This window comes from Engraulis encrasicolus, chromosome 14 (genome assembly GCF_034702125.1).
Source record: "Engraulis encrasicolus isolate BLACKSEA-1 chromosome 14, IST_EnEncr_1.0, whole genome shotgun sequence".
In the NCBI taxonomy this organism is placed as follows: domain Eukaryota; kingdom Metazoa; phylum Chordata; class Actinopteri; order Clupeiformes; family Engraulidae; genus Engraulis; species Engraulis encrasicolus.
This window is the reverse complement of record NC_085870.1, coordinates 1,576,805-1,587,192: the sequence shown is the minus strand read 5'-3', so window position 1 is coordinate 1,587,192 and position 10,388 is coordinate 1,576,805. Positions and strand designations below refer to the sequence as shown.

General features: G+C 45.0%; 1 long non-coding RNA gene across 2 annotated transcripts; it reads right to left on the bottom strand.

Annotated features, from left to right (window-relative positions):
- Positions 1–3,303: 3,303 nt before the first annotated feature.
- On the bottom strand, positions 3,304–5,845 carry LOC134463033 (uncharacterized). Of its 2 annotated transcripts, XR_010037608.1 has the most exons (4): positions 5,644–5,845; positions 4,932–5,030; positions 4,476–4,612; positions 3,304–3,922 (listed from the first exon to the last, which is right to left on the bottom strand). It is a non-coding gene; the product is annotated as an uncharacterized LOC134463033 (long non-coding RNA). The 2 variants fall into 2 exon arrangements; XR_010037609.1 differs by having other exon boundaries at positions 4,932–5,845.
- Positions 5,846–10,388: the final 4,543 nt, after the last annotated feature.

Here is a 10,388-nt window from a genome sequence, read left to right as displayed (position 1 = left end):
CAATGGATGTATTTGCTCTCCTGTGGTTTTCTAGCAATATTAGCAGACAAACTACAAATGGTAAATCTAGTAGGCCTAATATAAATGGACCTAGGCATTTTTTTGTCCATTAATATTGCTTGATTTTTCATTAATATTTTGTCCGCTAATATTAGATATAAGAAATCTGTTGCTAGGCTAAGACTGTGGTGGGTGTGGTGGGGGGGTCACAAAAATATTTTTAGGTCCCCGCTAAAAAAAGTTTGGGAACCACTGGTTTAGGCCAAGGGTGAGCATGAGCAGAGGTGAGTGGAGGTGGGTGGAGGTGGTGGAGGTGGGTGGAGGTTTGGTGGTGGTGCTGGTGGAGGTGGGTGGAGGTGGTGGTGGAGGGTGGTGGTGGTGGTGGAGGTGAGCGGTGGTGGAGGTGGTGGAGGTGGGTGGAGGTTTGGTGGTGGTGCTGGTGGAGGTGGTGGTGGAGGGTGGTGGTGGTGGTGGTGAGTGGAGGTGAGTGTAGGTGAGCGGAGGTGGTGGAGGTGGTGGAGGTGGGTGGAGGTGAGCGGAGGTGGTGTTGGTGGAGGTGGGTGGAGGTGAGCGGAGGTGGTGGAGGTGAGCGGAGGTGGTGGAGGTGGTGGTGCTGGTGGAGGTGGTGGAGGTGGGTGGAGGTGGTGCTGGTGGAGGTGGTGGAGGTGGTGGTGCTGGTGGAGGTGGAGGTGGGTGGAGGTGGTGGTGCTGGTGGAGGTGGTGGAGGTGGTGGAGGTGTTGGAGGTGGGTGGAGGTGAAGGCAATGCTGGTCTTCAGCTGCCCTATTGACAATATCTGTCACATTTCCCAAATGAGAAAAAGACCATTCGCGGGCTGCGTCCATACCAGTTGGTGTTCCAGCCTTCCTATCTGCATACTTGCCTGGTTACCACATTACATTACATTACATTACATTGCATTTGGCAGACGCTTTATAACCAAAGCGACTTTCAAAAGAGGACATAATCAAGCCAACATCACAAGCAAATACAAAGTGCACAGGAGATATACAGAACAACAAGTGCAGTTGCAAAGAGCGGTTAGTTTAAAAAAAAAAAAACAATTATATAGAGTAAATAACGAGTACACACACACACACAAACACACACACACAAACTAAACTAAACATCATGTCAGGAGTCTGCCCTGGGGCAAGGCCAGCTCAAGCATTAGTCTAGTAGATACTCTCGAAAGAGGAATGTCTTTAGTTGTTTCTTGAAGGCTGCAAGAGATGTGCTTAGTCTTGCTGCCTCTGGGAGACCGTTCCACCCTTTGGTTAACACAACGGAGAACAATCTTGACTGGGAGTACCTAGAGCGACTGGATGGCAGAGCCAGACAGCTTGTGCTGGATGAGCGCAGTTCTCTTCCAGTAACATAAGGCGTTAGTAGGTCCTTCAGATAAGCTGGGGCCGTTCCTGTGATGGTTTTGTAGGCAAGGGTCAATGCCTTGTGCTTGATCCGGGCGGCGATCGGTAACCAGTGCAACTCAATACCACCAGACCTAATCACAACGAAACGATTGTGTAGAACTAAAGGCAGTATGGGAGTTCCCAGGCTACCTGCATACCCTCTCTTGAACCTAATTGAAAAAATAGAATTAGAACTGTAGAAATTAAATATCTGTCAAATTTCCGTAATGAGAAAAAGTCCATCCGAAGGCTGGTGCGTTTGTCTGTCTCTCTGTCTGCAGTGTATACTGTACCTAACCCGTAGCCTGATAAACCAGCCTAAATGTATTGGATGCCTTAATTTAGTCTGGCTCTGATGAATGGAGAAAACGGAACATTGTTGATGAGCACAACCCGTTGTCTTTCAAACCATGTCTGTGCTAATAGGCCAACGCTCTGACCAATCAGCGCAACTGACTGTGACGTAGTAAGCGCGACAGACAGCTGTGGTGGAGAGGGGACTGTAAACAAGGGAAGTAGTGAAGCTGTGAGCAGGACCGTGGATATCCAATACATTTAGGCTGGTTTATCAGGCTAGTGGATAACTTTAACGTTTTGAGATGGAGTCGGACTAGTTGTCGCTTTTGCCAAAAAGACATGAGAGTTGCCGGTGTACTACAACACTATACAAAACTGTTCCAAAGTTCAACTTCAGCTTTGTCGGTTTCAGCGAACGTCTCGCATGCATCGAGGAAGCCCACTGTGTTAAACATACTTGAAAGAGATCTTCCTGTATTTAGGCCTATAGGCCGTCAGGTCACCTCAATTTTCGTTCATTCTCGCTCCACAGCATCCGAACACGATGCCCATAAGATGATGAACTGACCAAAGCTATTGTAGCGAGTCTGGGGGGTTACTTAAGTTGTGTACGCATCGGTTCTATGATTCTGTTCTATGGTTTGGTGGGTGCGAGGCACTGTTGGGGTTCGAATAAGGGGAGCGGGGAGTTCTCTCTGTTTACTGTGAGAGATCTACGTAGCAGCTGTGCTACAGTTGGGTTACTGGTAAGCAGTGTAGGCCTACTTGTTCATTATTTTTATGTGGCGTGGCTGTGGCCAACTGTCTCCATTAAACGGACACTTCTGTCTACATCCTGTGTGTTCCCTGGCTACCAAACGCTACACTATGTTTCACTTCAGAGAGGTTCGGATCGTGAAAACATCCAAGGGTATATAGACGTTTACAGAAGGAATATTTTCCTTAGCTGAATGAGGAGACACGATACACCACGTGACCGCGCTAAACCAATCACGTTGCCGATTTGGACAGCTATCAGTCCTCTTGCGTTCCACAAATTGTACTACTAAGGTTTTTAAAATATCTCTAAGGAAGACAGATTGATTCTTAACAGTTAAGAATGACCGTGATTAATTTCTATCTTGAAGAACAATAATGCATGAGGGTGCCAAAGGCAAAGACATGAGCCCAAATAGAAATAGGCCTACAATATCAATAATATCCAAGATCAATAATGATCGTTCATATAGGCTATACAAAGTGGTCCAACTGTTAAACTGTGCTTCAAAAGGCAATGCAAGTTACCTTTCATGATATATACATTTTTTTAAAAAAATGGAAACAATTCCAATTTTCAGTGATATTCATGCATTTAAAGTGGGATAAATGGATCCTAACATTATCAAACACAAGCAGGTAATTGGAGTGCTTCTGGGTCTTCACCTTTTTTCCTTGGTGCTCATCAGTGTAGGGGCTGTCAAACTTGGTCCAGGAAGACAGATGCTGAGGCATTGTAGCCAAATAAAGTTAAAAAAAAAATGCAACCTTGAGTGCCTCGGCATCCGTCTTCCTGGATTCCTAACAGTGCTTCATTTATAACAAAACAATAATGCAAGTGGTGGTAGATCCCTTTTTAATCAATAATGGAAGCCATTATAATTATCAATATAATGAATATGCAGTTATTCATGTGGTAATTTATCCATTACTAGATACACAACACATACAAACAGTCATGCTTAAGTATATGCTTCAATAGACTGGCCTAACTGCATGGTTGTACCTAAACAGGAGGACTAGGGCATCAGTCTACAACCCCTTGGTGGCAAGGAAGATGGAGGCAAGGCAAACAATTACAGGCTGCCCTTTTAATGTATGCCATTGAAATGTTGACAAAATTATCCACTGTTGGCTCCTTAGTGGCACCTAGAATCCAGCTGACTAAATTATTAAGTACAAGAGGAACAGCTGTTTGTGCTTCACTGAACGTCTGTAGTCTTCTGCAGTGGGAGGCCATGGGAACAACGTTGTCCTTTTTCAGTGTTACTATCTGTCTGGCTCATTTTGCTGGACTGTCACAATCTGTTTCCACACCTAAGGGTAACATGTCGAAGACCATATCTGGTGACAAAGTCTGAGCAGCAAACAACAATTCAGGCATTCAGTATTACAAGTGGTGGGGGTGAATAACACAAGATGCCGGCGGTCATGTCGGAGTCTCCTCTTCAATGTATCCTGTCAATAACAACAAATCAAACAGAAAAAATCATGAGTCATGAATACCGGCAAAGGGGGGCTTGATATTGTAGTTTGTTAACATGGTGGGCAGTGTGGCATAATGATTAGTGAGGTGGTCTTAAGATCAGACTAGGGTTGCTGACTCAAATCTCTGACCACTGCATACACCTCCATCCATGCCTAAAGTGCCCTTGAGCAAGGCATATATCCCAACATTGCTTTAAGGAAGGTAAACTATACTCTTTAAATTACTGTAAGCATTACTGTAGCATCACACTGCCATAAGACTTCTGCCTTCCTAATACAAAATAATACAGGTGGCAAGATGAATGGTCACACACATGTATGAAATTTGCCTTAATTTCGACAAATAATAAATTGCCTTGCAAACACCTGTAGCTTGAAACAGACAACAACTCCACTTGACTGAACCAGGTCAATATGTATTCCTCAATTTGTCTCATTACTTAGAAAATAATATATTATAAAGTACATGTGTGTTGGGCACACCCTTGTATGTGTATTTGTGTGAAGTTAAGATATGACTTACTGTTGATTCTCTGCTCTGGCAGGATCCCTCAAAACCTGGTATTCCGTGGGTAGCAACTTTTGGGTAACTGCACCTCGAGATCCACACAGTCAATGTCCTTGATATGAAGGTCCTGTGTAGGTCCTTTACTTCAGGAGCTTGCACAAAAGAAAAAAAAGAATGTAGCTGGCAGACAAACAGTAGCCTATATTTTCGCTGGTGAACTGGTACAGTTGCATATTGTTAAGATCAAGCACACAGACATGATCCTCATTAACATTCACACTACCTATTACAATCAGTGTGTTAACTTGTGACAACAGATTGTAGGCCTAATAGACTGCTGGATATTGTTAACACAGACCAACCCCTCAATAACTCAGATGGGGTGGGGAACAGTCCTTAACTCAAACACAACATTTGGCTATGATAAAGTACAACCAAGACATCTTTCCACAGATGATAGAACTAGCTTACCTGTCTGTGTGTCTTTGATGAAACCTTTTTGTCTGTCAGATGTGTTCTCCTAGCTTGCCAAAACAATACCTGAAGGCCTTCCCTTTGTCACGTTTCCCCCTGTGGAAAATCAGTACGTTATTCTTCAATCACAAAGCAATTAAGTCCTAACTAGCTTCTTAGTGTTATTTCCACATCACCGGAACAATTAATTCAACATAATTGAGCAAGTGCGTTGTGAGAGATCACCGAGGGGCTCGATTGACTTTCGTTGGTTTACTCGGTGTATTAACTGTCTGAATACACGGTATCAGTGTGATTCTAGTGTAGATCACTCCACCGGTATGGCACTATTAGCTCCATAACATCGATGTTATTTTAGTGCGACGCCATGCTGGTCTCGTCGAAGTGCAGTGTACTAATTTCCAAAGTGTAATAAATGTAACTTAAGACGCAGTGTCTCCTCTAGCCGCCGTACACAGCCGTTTCCCCAGTCAATCAGCCCCACGCTCATCTCGCACAACGTCCATGTAAACTTCAATCTTACGACCACAGACTTTGTTTAGATAGTCAACATTAAAGACTGTAAACTGAGATTAAAAAGGGAGACGTCCGGGGCGACAGTCCATCTGTTACAATGGCAACAGGGTGAAGCGTTTACCAAATCATTACCGTCATCTTTTAGGAATATACTTTACACACACCCTGACGTTGTTAAGAGCATGCCACTTACCATTATATGAGGTGAACCTCGTCCACTCCGAGGACCTTGTCTTGGAAGACAACACGTCGCGTTCAGCAAAAGCCATGCCTCCTGACTGCTCCGAAGACCAACTGGCACTGACGACATATTTTGATGTTTGCTGGGTTATCGACGCCCAGTTGCATGGCAGTGAGTCCAAAATTGCTCGCCTCCTTCGCCTGGTCTACCATTAGGGCTAACAAGGACGAGACGACTACCGGTACTACCATCGGGTTTTCAAAGAGCCCCATCATTTCGGCTACCAGTGGAGTTAACTGGTAGATAAGACTTTTGCCATAGCCTGTCGGTAACACGGCGAAAACGTCCTTCTTAAAGATGAATGAACGTAGAGCCTCCTCTTGCTCACGTTTTAACGAAAACCCCAAGTCTAATTCTTCCAAAACTGATGCCAATGCATCAAACGAGCGCTGTTCCATTGCCGCCATCTTTCTTGTTGTGATTTCTCCACTGCCCAGCGTCTCACTGCTATGTCGTCACTCCCTCAAAACCCCGCCCCAGAACCCTCTGCCCCGCCCGCGTTAATTCAAAACACATCTCTGCGTTGTGATTGGTTTAGTTACCATCTTGCCAGATTCAGGGCAAGATTCAAAATGAATAGTTGTTCGATACCAGACCCACCCGCAGCTGAAAAATTTTCAGCGTCCAGCAGGTGGCGCTGGTTTACCAGGCTACCTAACCCGCCCTTCAATCTGTCTTGTCCTGCTTTAGCATTAGCCTGGTCCTGACCATCCCATAATACTACCATTTCCATTTCGTAATCATGCTCTGGACTTTGTTTGATTTGACACGATTGCAGGAAGCAGGAAGGGCATTTTCGGAAAAATCAGGATTTAACCTATAAGTTGTTGAACAAACATGTCTGACGTCTATCTATGGCGATGTAGGACCGTTTAACAGACATGTCTGACAGAACATCGTACTGTAGGATAAAATTACAATGTAGGACCGTTTGTCAGAACACCCTACCGGTCAACATCGCTCCACAGAAGACAGGTACCAGACGTAGTGCGGAGCCAAGTGTCTTGGCGGAAGTACGTAGGATGGCGCGCGAGGCTACTTTAGCATGGCCACATCTTTAGCATGGCCACATCTGGTCATGGGTTTTATCAGGGGCAATGAATAACCTTCTGGGAGATGTATGCACGTCAGTGGCGGCTGGTAGTCTGTCAAACAGGGGAGGCTGTTCAATTACAATATGTCCAGAACGCAAAAATAAAGGGGGGGGGGGGGGGGGGGAGAGATTTTGACACACATCTTACATTGGTCCTGAGCCACATATGGCCTCACACACTAAAGGACTCTTGTTGAAACAAATTTGTTAATCATTAATCATTATCCCCCTTGTAGCCTATTCATAGGGAAATGTTTTTATTATTATTATTATTATTATTATCATTAGGCCTACCTCCGCCACATAATGATGTGATTTAGTTTGCCTTCGTTGTCTTTGTTCATTACTGGGTGCACGGCTTAACTTACCACTAGAGGTCGCAAAATCTTTAATTATTTACCAGACATTGCCAACACAGAAGGAAACAAGGACTCGCCACTCACGGGACTTGGCAGTTAACCAGTTGATAAGGCACCACGAAAGCTCAAAAGAAACGGTTGTTCTTCCCTACCTTTTTCACCAAGTCAATATTAGGCAGTGCTCTGCTCTGCTCCTTGATATTCATTTTCTCCTCATAAGGACGACTGGAATTCGCCAGAATTTAATCCACAATGCTTGGCATTTTGCATAGCTCTCTAGCTTTCTTGCAAGCTAGCCCTAACGAAAAGTAGGCAACTTCAACTTTTGAATTGGGAGATTAAAAAGGATAAGGACGTGCCACTATTAAGACTTTATTCGCAACACTAGGTTTACAAGAATATGTACACAAAACTGGAGTACACCGCAATGAATAGCTTCCCCACTGGTTACCACGACGAAACTTCTCAGTCAAATTAATAACATACCGGTATCCGCATTTCGAAATGAAATCAACTACTGTAGCCTACTGACACGGGGTTCACCCAATCACAAGTCGGAGCTCCAGTCTCCGGTCCCTCCCCCCTCCTCTCTCTTCTCCATTCACTCCCAGTGAGGCTCAGTCTCAAAATTAAAAAAATTTCACGGCAATAGCCAATGACCGTTTAGCATTTTGCCATTGAAAAATCATACAATCCCACATGCCATTGAAGTCCATTGAGACTCGACTCGCTTGCGTTGTCATGAGCGGAAAAAAACTCGTGCGAGCCTCGGTATCTTATAACAGATTGGTTTCATCTCTAAGTTGAGCACATGCATTTTCTATGGAGCTGGGTCTGAAATAGCAATGTTATTAAGTTGTGTAAAGCATTAGTTTACATACTATTCTCCGTGATTTTGGACAGGAGGCGGCGCCTCCCTTGTACTCAAAGAGGAATCGCCTCTGATGCACATATACCGAGCGCGCTCTGCATAAGACTATGGAGGAGACCTGTTGTGGATCCTGATTAGGGGAAAAAAGAGAGAGAGAGAGAGAGAGAGAGAGAGAGAGAGAGAGAGAGAGAGAGAGAGAGAGAGAGAGAGTCAAAACGAAAATAAATAAATAAATAAATATTCAGACATGATTCCTTATCTGGGCTCCATGGCAACGTCTGGCAGTCGGTCATATAATCATGCATGAAATAGGCTTAACATGCTAATGTACTGTATCTCTCTCCTTGGCATTTGTTTGCATGAGATAGAGCTTTTGTTAACCAAGATCAATCTAAAACTAAAGCCTTACCACCTGGGGTAAATACATATAAACTCACACACGCGTACACGTGTGCATGCACACACACACACACACACACACACACACACACACACACACACACACACACACACACACACACACACACACACACACACACACACACACACACACACACACAGTATTTAACATAATCATGCTGTTCACAAATGCATTTTATTTGGGGCAGGTGTTATCTGTTCAGAAAAGACCAAGAATACACAGCAGATATTTACAGCGGACATTTTAAGAACATACAGCAGTGGATTATTTTTTGAAGATGATTTTCATAGTGGTTTCATAACCATTTTTTTCATTACAGTACTTTTGGCAAGCCACTAATAGCCTACCTAAAAAAGTAGGCTGACTGACATGAAACAATGCTAAATTAAACAAAGCCTTGTGAAACACGCTCAGCATTTACTGTAAGTGAGGAGATTCATTGAGAACTTTTCTTGGGGATTGCAGAGTATAATTGAGACACTTGTATTCACTTCAAAGAAAATGCCGGGTTGCAGTGTTTCCATCCAGAGCTACACCTATTGTATGCCTGAGACAGCTAGCAAAATGTGATGAAGATAACTCCAGGTAACCCAGACCTGTGGTACTTCTGGCTTTTGCTTTTTTTTTTTTTTAAGTATGATTAATGTTTTTTTCCCCGATGGCACCATTATGTTTTGTATAATCAGCACATTGTGAATTAAGTGTTTCACCGCAGAACCCCCAAGAACGACCACACAAAAGACACACTCTGCTCTCTGTTCTCCCAGGTGAATAAATAACCTCCTCTACTACAGTGTTGCCAGATTGGGCTGTTTCCCGCCCAATTGGGCTGCTTAGGATGGCCTTGTGCGGGCAAAAATGGCATTTAGCAGAAAAACCCACCCAATTTTGCCATAGAAGTCATTAGAATTGGGCAGGATTTTGTGCTTCTAGGTGGGTTTTGAGCATTTTTTGGGCCTCATCTGGCAACCCTGCCTCTACATACTGTAGCCCATATATCAGAACCGCAGTCACACAGCAGTCGTTTGTTATCTGCCCTTTCTTTTTTTCCTAAGTAGCACCAGTGGGCTAATAAGAGACGCTTCTTGGTGTATTTTATGTATATACACAGGTGTATACCCAGGGCGGTCAGTAGTGTGTTATATGTATACCCAGGGCGCTCAGTTACCCAGGGAGGTCAGTAATCCAAGGCGGTCGGTAACCCAGGGCGGTCAGTAACCCAGGGCGGTCGGTAACCCAGGGCGGTCAGTAGTGTGTTATATGTATACCCAAGGCGGTCAGTAACTCTAACACAGCTTCTCACCTGGAGTGCACCCTCCTCCTACTACTCCTCCTCCTCCTCCTCCTCCACCACCTCTTCCTCCTCCTTCTCCACCTCATCCTCCTCTTCCTCCTCCTCCCCTTCCTTCTCCTTCTCCTCCTCCTCTTCCTCTTCCTCCTCCTCTTCCTTCTCCTCCTCCTCCTCCTCTTCCTCCTCCTCCTCCTCCTCCTCCTCCTCCTACTCCCCCTCTTCTTCCTCCTCCTCTCCCTCGTCCTCCCTCTTCTCCTCCTCCTCATCTCGCCTTCTCCTCCTCTTCCCTCCTCCTCTTCTCCCTCCTTGTCCTCTTCCCCCTCTCCTCCTCCTCTTCCCTCTCCTCCTCCTCTTCCTCCTCTTCCTCCTCTTCCTCCTCCTCCTCCTCTTCCTCCTCCTCCTCCTCTTCCTCCTCCTCCTCCTCCTCCTCTTCCTCCTCCTCCTCCACCAAATCCGCCTGCTGCTGCTACTGCTGTGTTTGGTTGGTGGGACACAGGCAGAGGTTAACAGGACAGCTTTTGCCTCAGAGAGTGTTGTGCAGAGCCGTGCTGGGCAGAGCCGTGTTTTTACTGCTTTACCTCAGACAGAACAGGGGTGCATTTCTCAAAATAGAAGTTGTTAGCCTGTTAGTAACTTCGGTAGTTGCCAATTGGAAAATGCAT